The following is a 10,285-nucleotide window of genomic DNA, read 5'->3' as shown; positions in this document are numbered from 1 at the left end:
TATATTAAAGTTGAACTTAGGAGTCTAGATCTTCCTCTTACTAGTTTATGATCTGAGTAAGTCATTTTACCTCTCTAGTATAAAATAGAGGACGGTAGAGTAGAGAAACTTTCTTCCACATAAAAATTCTTAATGTATACCAGCCACACATTGATATAAAGATGCAAAACTCTATAGTATAAAATATCTAGTATAATTTAGAGCTAGTTCTTTCTTATAGTTTTCTAAACTTCAGAAAGAGATATTAAAAATACATTAAACAATGTTTGTTTCTTATATTTAGGAAAGAAAATGAGTGAGTCCATTTAAAGGGGTGAATTGTATTTTTGTTCTTTGGATTATGCTGTTCTACTATGGACAAATATGCTAGTACCTCTGGATATAGAAAAATAAAGAGTAATGTGTCTTTTATCATAGAGTACTCATTCTTACAGAGCATATCATTAAAATGTGTTCATTAAGAAGTAAAAGAAAATTAAACTTAAGTTAAAATAGTGAAATCATCATTTAAAATGTATACCTTCTTCCTGAACTATTTTTTAAAAATACACATTTATACAAAAATATACATGCATGCACATGTATGTAGACTTACATCATATCTGTATAATCCATACACAAATATATGATTTATGTCACATGATTTAACGCATACATAGCATAATATATAAATGGTTTTTCACCTTTTTTCTCACTTAATATATTTTGCAGTATAACTTATAAGGGTATATAAAACTATCTCAGTCATTTACTCATTGTACATTAGTTGCCCATTTTTAACTAGCCTCTGTACATACAGGCATTTAAGTTGTTTACAGTTGTTTGCTGTAACGACCAATGAATCATTTGCCCAGTAGGGCAAAGAGGCTTCCTAATGCAGGCCACCTATTGTGGCTGGGTCCCTCTTGCTGATTCCACTTGGCCAGGTTTTTGTGGGAACGTAAGTTTTCATATTTCTGGAGGAGGTGCCTAGGAGTACATTTGTTGGGTCATCAAGTAGTTGCCTATTTACTTACACCATTCTACTTTCCTGCTAGCAATATATGAGTGATTCAGTTTCTCAGCATTCTTGTCAGCATTTGATACTACAGTATTATTTGTTTTAGTCATTTTATAAGTGTGTAATGATATCTCATTTTAGCATTTACTTACATGGTTAATGATGTTAAATATCTTTCACATGCTTATTTGTCATTTGTATGGCCTCTTAGGTGAAATGTCTCTTTCTATTTTTTGTCCATTTTCTGATTGGATTTCTGATTGTTCTAGATACCAGCCCTTTGTCAGATATGTGGTTTACAGATATTTTTTCCCAGCGTGTGAATTGTTTTTTTACTATAAAAATTGTAGAATAAGCTGGTCTATGTCTACAACACAATTGGTATTTTGATAGGAATTACATTAAACCTATAGCTCAATTTGGTCAATTTCATGCATTAAATCTTCCAAAACATGAAAATGATATGTCTCTTTACATTTTAAAAATTCTTCTTTGATTTCTTTTATTAGTATTTTATCATTTCTATCATACAGATCTTGTACCTATTTTATTCTATATATACCTAAGTGATTTTATTTTCTTTAGCATGATTATACGTGGTATTTTTACTTTAATTTTGGTTTCCACATGTGAAACCAAATGATTATTGTATGTTAATAGACATTATTATTGTATATTGATCTTATGTCCTGTGAACTTGCCAAACTCTATTATTTCTGTTGTCTAATCTTCCTCTCTCTTATAAGTATACTTGTAATTGCATACAATGTTGCCACAGTTAATTCAGGGTGATTTCCTAATTTCAGCATCTTTAAACTTAATTACAAAGTTATTTCTTATATCTGCATAGGCTCTTTTCCAGATAAGGCCACATTTACAGGTTCTAGGAATTAAGAGCAAACTGGGACCTGATGTATTTGGGGTCATTTTTAGCTTACCCCACTATGAAAAGCCCATTACTAACATTCCACTCGTTGACACATCAACCACATCATTCCACTTGCCCTTCAGACTGGCACCCATCTGTCTACATCTATAAATGGACCTCACAAAGGTTTTCAACTAAAAGCTCTGCTGGTTTTAATGGAGACATATAACATTACATGAGCTAAAATGGAAAAAGAAACTTTAGAAACAACAAACAATCTTTCTCTTGCGACCTTTATCCATTAAGATTTAGTTCTTACCCGAGCTGGGTTATAGGATAGTAGAAACAAACACCAAGGAGCTGATCTATCAGGAAGCATGTTATGTGGATACTTGTTGAAAGTCATCTGAAGTCAATGCCCTGGGTTTAGGAGACAAACTGCTGTAAACAGTGAAAGCAATTAGGTAGCTGAAAGGACGATTACTTACAATAAGACAAATCCCTCTGTCTTCTAAATTTTACTAAGGTTTAAATTAAGACAACAAAAAGTATAAAACACATGCAACTGGTCCAGTGACTCAGATGAACAAATATATTTTATACTGAAAATTATAACTGAACCAACAAAATTAACTCATTGAACATGAGCAAAATGTAATTGAAAGGATGCTTCCCTTTTCTAAGGAGCCAAGAAGCATAATGTAGGTGGAAAAGGGCTTAGATAAGAGGTAATGGACACAAATTTTCACTAACTAAATAGGTATGTGACTTCACTTCTCTAGTGTGGCATGAGTTAAGGTGAGGCACTTAAAAATATGATCTGCTGTCCTCTAAGCTGTAATAGTTGGGATAGTATGCCTTCCAATGTAGCTTGCCCAAGAGCATGAACTGTTGGGTTTCATTAGGTAAATATAGATAGAATATTGCCATCGGGAATAATCAAAGAGAGGACAATAGGATTAATTACAGATTTCATTTCTACAGTTGCTAAATCTGATGTTAATTGAGGTCAATGACATGGATTCAATTCTTCTAAGTGCCAGATGGCTTTGCTTAGTTTTGGGGCAAGAGACTGCTACCCTGGCCTTCCACCAGCCACCTCACTAATGTGTATCATTGGTCCTAGAGGAGAAGAAAATCAAATCAGACTCCATGCCACATGAACAAGTCAACATCATTATAGAACCCAGCATTTAAAGAATCACCAAGTTAAATGACATAGTGTGACCTTCACAAGGAGAAATGAGTGTCACTATTATTATAATATTTAAAAACATAGCACCTTCCATTGTCAATCCTTGAATTTTTTTTTTGTGTGTGTGTGTGTGTGTGTATGTGAATTGGAAATTCCTTAGATGAAATGATTCATCAGTTTGATTAGAAAAGCAGAATCATTATGAGCTATCCAGAATAGAGGAGGATGATAAGAGTTTGACCTCATGCAATTCTGGGAGCTGGTTAAAGAGTCTGTGTAAGGTAGCTGGGCCTGAAGTCAGCAGGGCTGGCAGTTGGGAGGGAGAGATGATGAAAGTGGGGAGAAGGACAAACAAACTCTCAAGGTGAGCTGCAACCCATTAGAACAAACTGGAGCCTGCATCTGTCTCTCACGGCCTCCAGGCCCCTAGCTTCTCTGATGCTGATGCGAGGGAAGGGCTGCATAAGAGGCTGGTATCCTTCTCCCCAGAGTTTCAAATGAGCCTGGCCAGGATTGGAAAAATTGAAGGAGCAGATTTGGCCGTATCTGACCTTACAGGAAGATACCAATTACTCATCTGCCCCAGGTGAGAGTCAACATCCAGATACTTGGGAGAAAACTTTAAATTTTTCTCGAAAGAAAAGACTTTTGTGTGTTTGTATATATGGGTATGTGTATGCACATTTCAGTATACTCATACACAAACATTTGTGATATATATATATGTGATTTCTAAAACTTTATTTACAAGACTCTTTAAATTATAATTTTTTCATCTTTGGTGGATTTATGCTGTCAGTTTAGCGAGGCCGGAAGTATGTTTTCCAGAATCCCTGTCCTTGCATATTTTCAGTGATACTTTGCATGAAATATGGAAGAAAGCAGGTTGGAAACCACAGCCACTGTTTTATGCTCTCGAGGTTAGTGCAGGGGCCAGGTGCTGCTGCAGCCCACAGATTGCTGCAGCCCACAGATTGTTGCAGCCCACAGATTGCTGGCTTCCTTCTGGTGTGAAGCATCAGCTAAACTCTCAGCTCCTCTAGAACCCAGCATTTAAAGAATCGCCGAGTTAAATGACATAGTGTGACCTTCACAAGGAGAAATGAGTGTCACTATTATTATAATATTTAAAAACATAGCATACTTCCTGTGGTTAGTATAACACAGAGGTCAGCAAACCATAGTTTTAGGGCTAAATCTTGACTGCTGCTTATTTTTGTAGAAAAATAAAATGTTTTCTTTTTCTTATTATTACGTGCTATCTATGGCACTGTCCCATCACAACGGCAGAGTTGGGTAGTTCATTGAAAGCCTAAAATATTTGCTATCTGTCTGCTTATATCACAAGTTTGCTGACTCCTGGTATAAGCCCTACTTCAGGCTATTCTTTTCTCTGGTACCATTCTGAGCCATGCCCAGACAGCAACCACCCTCCCCCATTGTCAGGATCATAGAAAACAAGCCCTCTTACTCTAAATAGTTCCCCCATTAAACTGATTGTTTTGATGCAATTCTGAAAACTCCATGTTGAGATTAAGGTACATTTCCAAAAAGCATTTAATAGAACAGCCAGCACACCACCAGGTTTTACTCATCCACATTAAATGCAATTAATATGATTCCATTAAAAGAATTAATAAAGTTCACTTAGTGAATGCAGGCCTGAAAAAACAGAATGCAGAAGAGGAAGTTGGGGTTGGAGGTTCAAGACTGTGAGCCAGTCTGTTCGAATGTCAGTAAGCTCAGTCTGGGTTGGAGAGATTTACCTGGACCCTTAAAAAAAGGATGGATACCTGTCCCTGGTGGCCAACATATAAGAAAAGTGAAAATGGAACACCAGCCCAATCTCCCCATGCCACAGTTTTGCTGAAGACCAGACTTATTAACACATTGTTGACTGGCAATTTTATGCAGAATTTATCTCACGTCATCAACTATTTTTTCCTAATTGAGTATGAAAGTGAAACAATCTAAATAAACTTCAGTATACTTTATTTATACATAATGAATTTAAGTGAAACTTTGTACATATCTGCTACATATTGTATTTTATACATATTATATATTTTAGTAATTTTTTTGGTGTGGTATTCTGTATAGCAATCACCTATATGTAATGGTATACAACATGTTTTGCAAATATATCTGGTTTCACTGCGCTTTCCTTTTGAAACACACACTTTACACGGTCTAGCTGATTTTTTTTTATGCCAGTGACTATTTTTTCTAAAACGTGGTCTTTAGTTGCCCTGAAAGCCTAAAAGGTGAATCAATGTAAGGAACTCTTTTAGAATTTCCAGAAGGAAGAAGCGTTAGGTTTTGAGCTACACTCATTTGAACGAGCATTTCCATCCATTTCCTAGCTACTTCAAGTACAAATTTTTTGTATCTTATTTTATTTTGTCTACTGTAATTTCGGTAAATTTTGATGCATTGAATAAAGTGCAATTGATCAGAAAGAATGCTACTTTTTTAGACCACTTTATACTTATTTTGAAGGATACTGCTGTTCGCCAAGTATTGGTCTGCTCGATCGACTCCTTTAGTGTATTTGTTGTAGTCTAATATGCACGCAGGTGTAACTATATATTCCGTTGAATTTCTTATTCACTTCCCACTTGTTCTCATAGAGGCATCGTGAATAGTTGATGCCATATTCACTAATCTTTTATCTTACCATGATATAAGAACAATGGGTCCTTTCCATCAAAACATCATTTCCCCTCTCTGAAGATTCTTTGACTTTTCTTTCAGTACCATTGGCAAGCCACAGTTTTCTCTTATGGTACACAAATTAATGTTTTCTTTTCTAATAATATTTCAGCTGTAGAAATGCAGTTGTAATTATCTTGGTATACATGATGCCAAGAATCAAGATATGGCTCTTAGCTAGAAAATATAGTTTCTTGCAGCCTTTTGCCTTCACATGAATAAATCTCAGAGATGCAAATGTATTTACTCTCACTTTCACAAAGCATTCTCACTAAAATCCCATATTTTATTATTTTTGCTTGATTATATGTTCTGAAGCTGATACATCCTCTATATGGTCTCATCGCTTCATCTAGGGATAACTCCTGCTTAGGTACATACATAGACTGAAATTTTGGAAGAAAGTAATCCAAAAGAGGCCGAATTTTATACAGTCTGTCTTCATTAGATGTATTTTGTGAATTATCACTAAGATGAAAAAATGTAAGAATTTGCTCGAACCTCATTCTGCTCATAGTCTTAGGAAATATTGGAGCTTCAACCAAAGCATTTGTTGACCAGTAATCCCTCCATTGTGCCTTTTCGTTTGTCCCATCAGCTTTTTCTGAAGCTGGAAACGGGGAGAGACAGTCAGACAGACTCCCGCATGCTCCTGATCGGGATCCACCTGGCACGCCCACCAAGGGACGATGCTCTGCCCACCAGGGGGCAATGCTCTGCCTATCCCGGGCATTGCTATGTTGCGATCAGAGCCACTCTAGCACCTGAGGCAGAGGCCACAGAGCCATCCCCAGCGTCCGGGCCATCTTTGCTCCAATGGAGCCTTGGCTGCGGGAGGGGAAGAGAGAGACGGAGAGGAAGGAGAGGGGGAGGGGTGGAGAAGCAGATGGGCGCTTCTCCTGTGTGCCCTGGCCGGGAATCGAACCCGGGACTTCTGCACTCCAGGCCGACGCTCTACCACTGAGCCAACCGGCCAGGGCGAGAAACTTCTTTAAATTGGTATTGGTATTGGTAACTTTCATCCATGGTACAGTTTTAGTAGATTTTTTTGTAAAATTGTTCCATTTGGTGGTGGTATAAATTGGTTTGAGAAACAACTAAGTCAAAAAAAAAAATCATCACTTAAAAGTAATTCCGTCACTTCCCTGATGCTCCGTGGATCACTAAGGTGGGCAGTTACACCCGAAATATTTGAATAATCCTCCAAATTGGTGTAATATCATTTTCAATCCACTCTTCTTCAAAGTCACTTTCACTATCAGATCTTATTTCATTTCTTCTTTTTGTCATTTTGATGGTCTAATAGCCAACTCATTACTGTCTTCTGATAAACTATCAATTTCTACATCACTACAATATATTTCAAAATCACTCAATCAGATAAAGTGTCTGCATATAATTCATTGAAAAGTTCTTCACCTTCACGATCTGTGATGGTTGAAACTTTTGTAATACTATAATTGCGATAAAAACCTAAATATCAAGAAAAGTCACTTTTTTATAATAAACTGAACACGATGAAGAAAGATTTTACAATATCCTTGATATGTATGTTCACACTGCGAGCAGTTAGAAGATAATCCACGTTCAGACGGCTAACACTGTGATGTTTTTGTTTCCTGTACCTTCAATTTTGCGGTCTCATGCCTGGAGGAGTGGGAAGAAAGGGAGTCCACACGAGAGTATAGAACGTGCGCTGTTTTCTGTACTTTGATCCTCAGGGCAAAGAGTCACAAATACAATAATCCTATATTAGCCTGAGTTTCAAAAATTGAAATAGCTAATGCAAGTGCAAACATTAACTCCTGAGCGGTCAACAATGCATTAGAAGAGAGACTGCTTTGTCTCCCAGAGTGTGCCAGCTGTGAAAATCTGTCCAGAAAACCCAGAATTTTAAAAGAACACTTCCAGCTTAAATCAGAGCCATTAAGTCAAGTTGTCTGCACCCAGTTTATAGCTGTATGCTCATGTATTTGATAGATGAAATTTGACTCCGTCAAGTTCATGCTGTAGTCGAAGCTCTAACCCTTTGGTGAGTCTGGTTAGTTCATACAGGAAGTCAATGGCCCTTTAATTTTTTTTTTCTCTCTCTCTCTCTCTCTCTCTTTTTTTTCTAATGAATCTTTGCCACTGGCATCTCCCTGGCCTTCTCCATTTCATCTCTTATTGTATATGCAGCACCAGTCCTTATTTAGATGCCTGAGTTTCTTTTTGTAAATGGAAACTTTATTAATAAGACACAGGTTTGAAATCTCGGGAGTGTTTCCTCCTGGGAGGTGACTTTCAACTCAGTCTGAAGCTAACAACATGGTAAATAAAGGTTATTTTTCAAGGTCTCATGGGCTGGAAAGCAGGCAAAAATGAAAGCAAAAAAAGGTCTTGAGTTAACTATTGCAGGAGCTGCTCAGTTTGGTTGTACAGCTTATTAAATTCTCAAAGTCACCTTATGAGCAAGAATGACTATTCATGCTGCTTTATCTGTGGGACTCTGTGAGTATATTTTGAGGTTGCAGTAATGATGCTGCTTGCCCAGTCTTTCCAAATCAGCCAGAACTCTTTGACCCTGTCAATGTCCTATTTTCGAACACTGTGATTCCCAGTCTTAGAAACAAAATCATGGTAAAAGAATTCCCAAAACATATGAGAGAATCTGCTTAACCTTTAACAGTGGAAACTGTGGTTTCCAAGGAAATGAAATGCCAAGAAGTCACTAAACTTTCAAGAATGCAACACCTAATCCAAATAATCCAAAAGCAATCTCTTTGGTAATCTAATTATATTTTCTTAGGAGGAAACTGCAATAGTGTTTGTTTGTATTTAATTATCTCCCTTTAATATGTTTGTGTTGTACTCATTTCTGACTCTGTTCCCAATATAAAGGTCCCTTGTAATATTTGATTTAGCTTTCCAGAATAACCCAGAGGATTACACTTGGATTTACACATAATAGGACAAGCAATCTCTTATTTTGTATATGTCGGAGTTGATGCCAGTTTCTCAAAACAATCACTTTTCCTGGGCAGGTAGAAAGGGAAACCACAGATTTAAATTGACTCATCTGTTTTGTTCTACTGTTGTATCGAAGCATTGGCAACACACACACACACAGAGAAAATCCTGTGCCTGTCTCTCTCCCATTATGTGTTTAATGATGAGGACAGAGGATACTAAGAGAATGACTCATCTTCAGGCATATGCAACAGAGCAATACTTTTTAATGGTTAGATTCTAATGTGAGTCCCATTCTTTGATAGCAGTGACAGTGCTGTTTATACTTAGTTGGAAATGCCACATTTGCATACTGTTCCTGAAGTTGTTTTTGTGTTGTTGTTTTCCTTCGGAGATCTCAGAAGAGCTGGGTAAAAGTTAAGGCCAAAAATTACTTGTGATTTTCAGGAAAATCACACTGCATTCAAATAGCTTTGCTGATATTGAGAAATACAAACATTGCTTTCAATCTCAAGAGAGTGTTTCTCTTCTATTTAGCCCTCTAGAAACTTGATGAGATTTCAGTTTTCACTCCAAATATTTATCTTTCCACCTGCTCTTCTTTGTCCCAAAAAGTCATCCCCAGGACCACTTTTCTTTCCCCCTTTTGTCTACCACTGTGATGCAGCTACCCCAGGAGGATAGAAGGCAAATTTCTTTTATTGCTAATATCCTACTTGATAAAATATTGCTCACATATCACCTCCTCTCTGACTTTTATCTCAATATCATTCTTCACCCTGGAATCATGACAATTTAACATCAACTAGTTTTAATATAATACAGTAAGTGCTGCAGAACAATAGCCCTCATAACACAGCTCTTTTCCTAAAAAGGGTCATATTTCTCTTTGTACCCCCAATATCTAATGCAATGTTGAATGCACTGCAAATGTTTGATACTATTTCTTAAATGAATGAATGAATATCAATATTCTTCTATAGAGGGAAGGAACATATTCTGCCACACTCAGGAAAGGAAAACATTGTACAAAGTTTATTCAACTTTTTTCTAGGTTCCATGGCTTGGAAAAATAAAAAATTAGGTAACATAGTTTCTCTTTATTTAAATAGGCACATTGATAAAATCCAGAGCTCCTGATAACAGTTAGGGTATGGGGGTGCACTAAGTCAAACCAACCTTTTCTGTGTAAGAGGGTTCATTTGGGTTGAAATTGTCTGTTAGCTTTTAAACTTTTCCTTCTAGTGAGCCATCTTTAAGCTCCCATAAAAAAATAAGAAAGTCAACAAATGAATAAAACAAACAAATATAAAGAAAGTATTAATTAGAATGCATAAAAATAAAACGGTAGTGGTTAAACAATATAAGGTAGTAATAAGAAATGCCAGCCCTTCCAGAGGAAATTTTAAACTCACCTTTGCACTGTGTCCTTGGGGTCAGCCAAATAAGATTCTGTCAGAAGGAATATAAGTAATTCCAAGAAAAGGGGTTTCTGATCAAGTTTTTTTACCTTATTTTTCAGCTAATTTGAAAGCTATGACTTAGGGATATCAGATATGGA

The 10,285-nt window shown here is 36.5% G+C and overlaps 1 non-coding gene across 1 annotated transcript; it reads right to left on the bottom strand.

Moving 5' to 3' along the window:
• Nucleotides 1–6,679: 6,679 nt before the first annotated feature.
• Nucleotides 6,680–6,755, bottom strand: TRNAS-GGA (transfer RNA serine (anticodon GGA)). The gene has a single exon. It is a non-coding gene; the product is annotated as a tRNA-Ser (tRNA).
• Between the last annotated feature and the right edge of the window lie 3,530 nt (nucleotides 6,756–10,285).

This window comes from Saccopteryx leptura, chromosome 4, assembly GCF_036850995.1.
Source record: "Saccopteryx leptura isolate mSacLep1 chromosome 4, mSacLep1_pri_phased_curated, whole genome shotgun sequence".
Classification (NCBI taxonomy): Eukaryota; Metazoa; Chordata; class Mammalia; order Chiroptera; family Emballonuridae; genus Saccopteryx; species Saccopteryx leptura.
The sequence above is the reverse complement of the archived record's forward strand: the minus strand, read 5'-3'. Positions and strand labels throughout refer to the sequence as shown.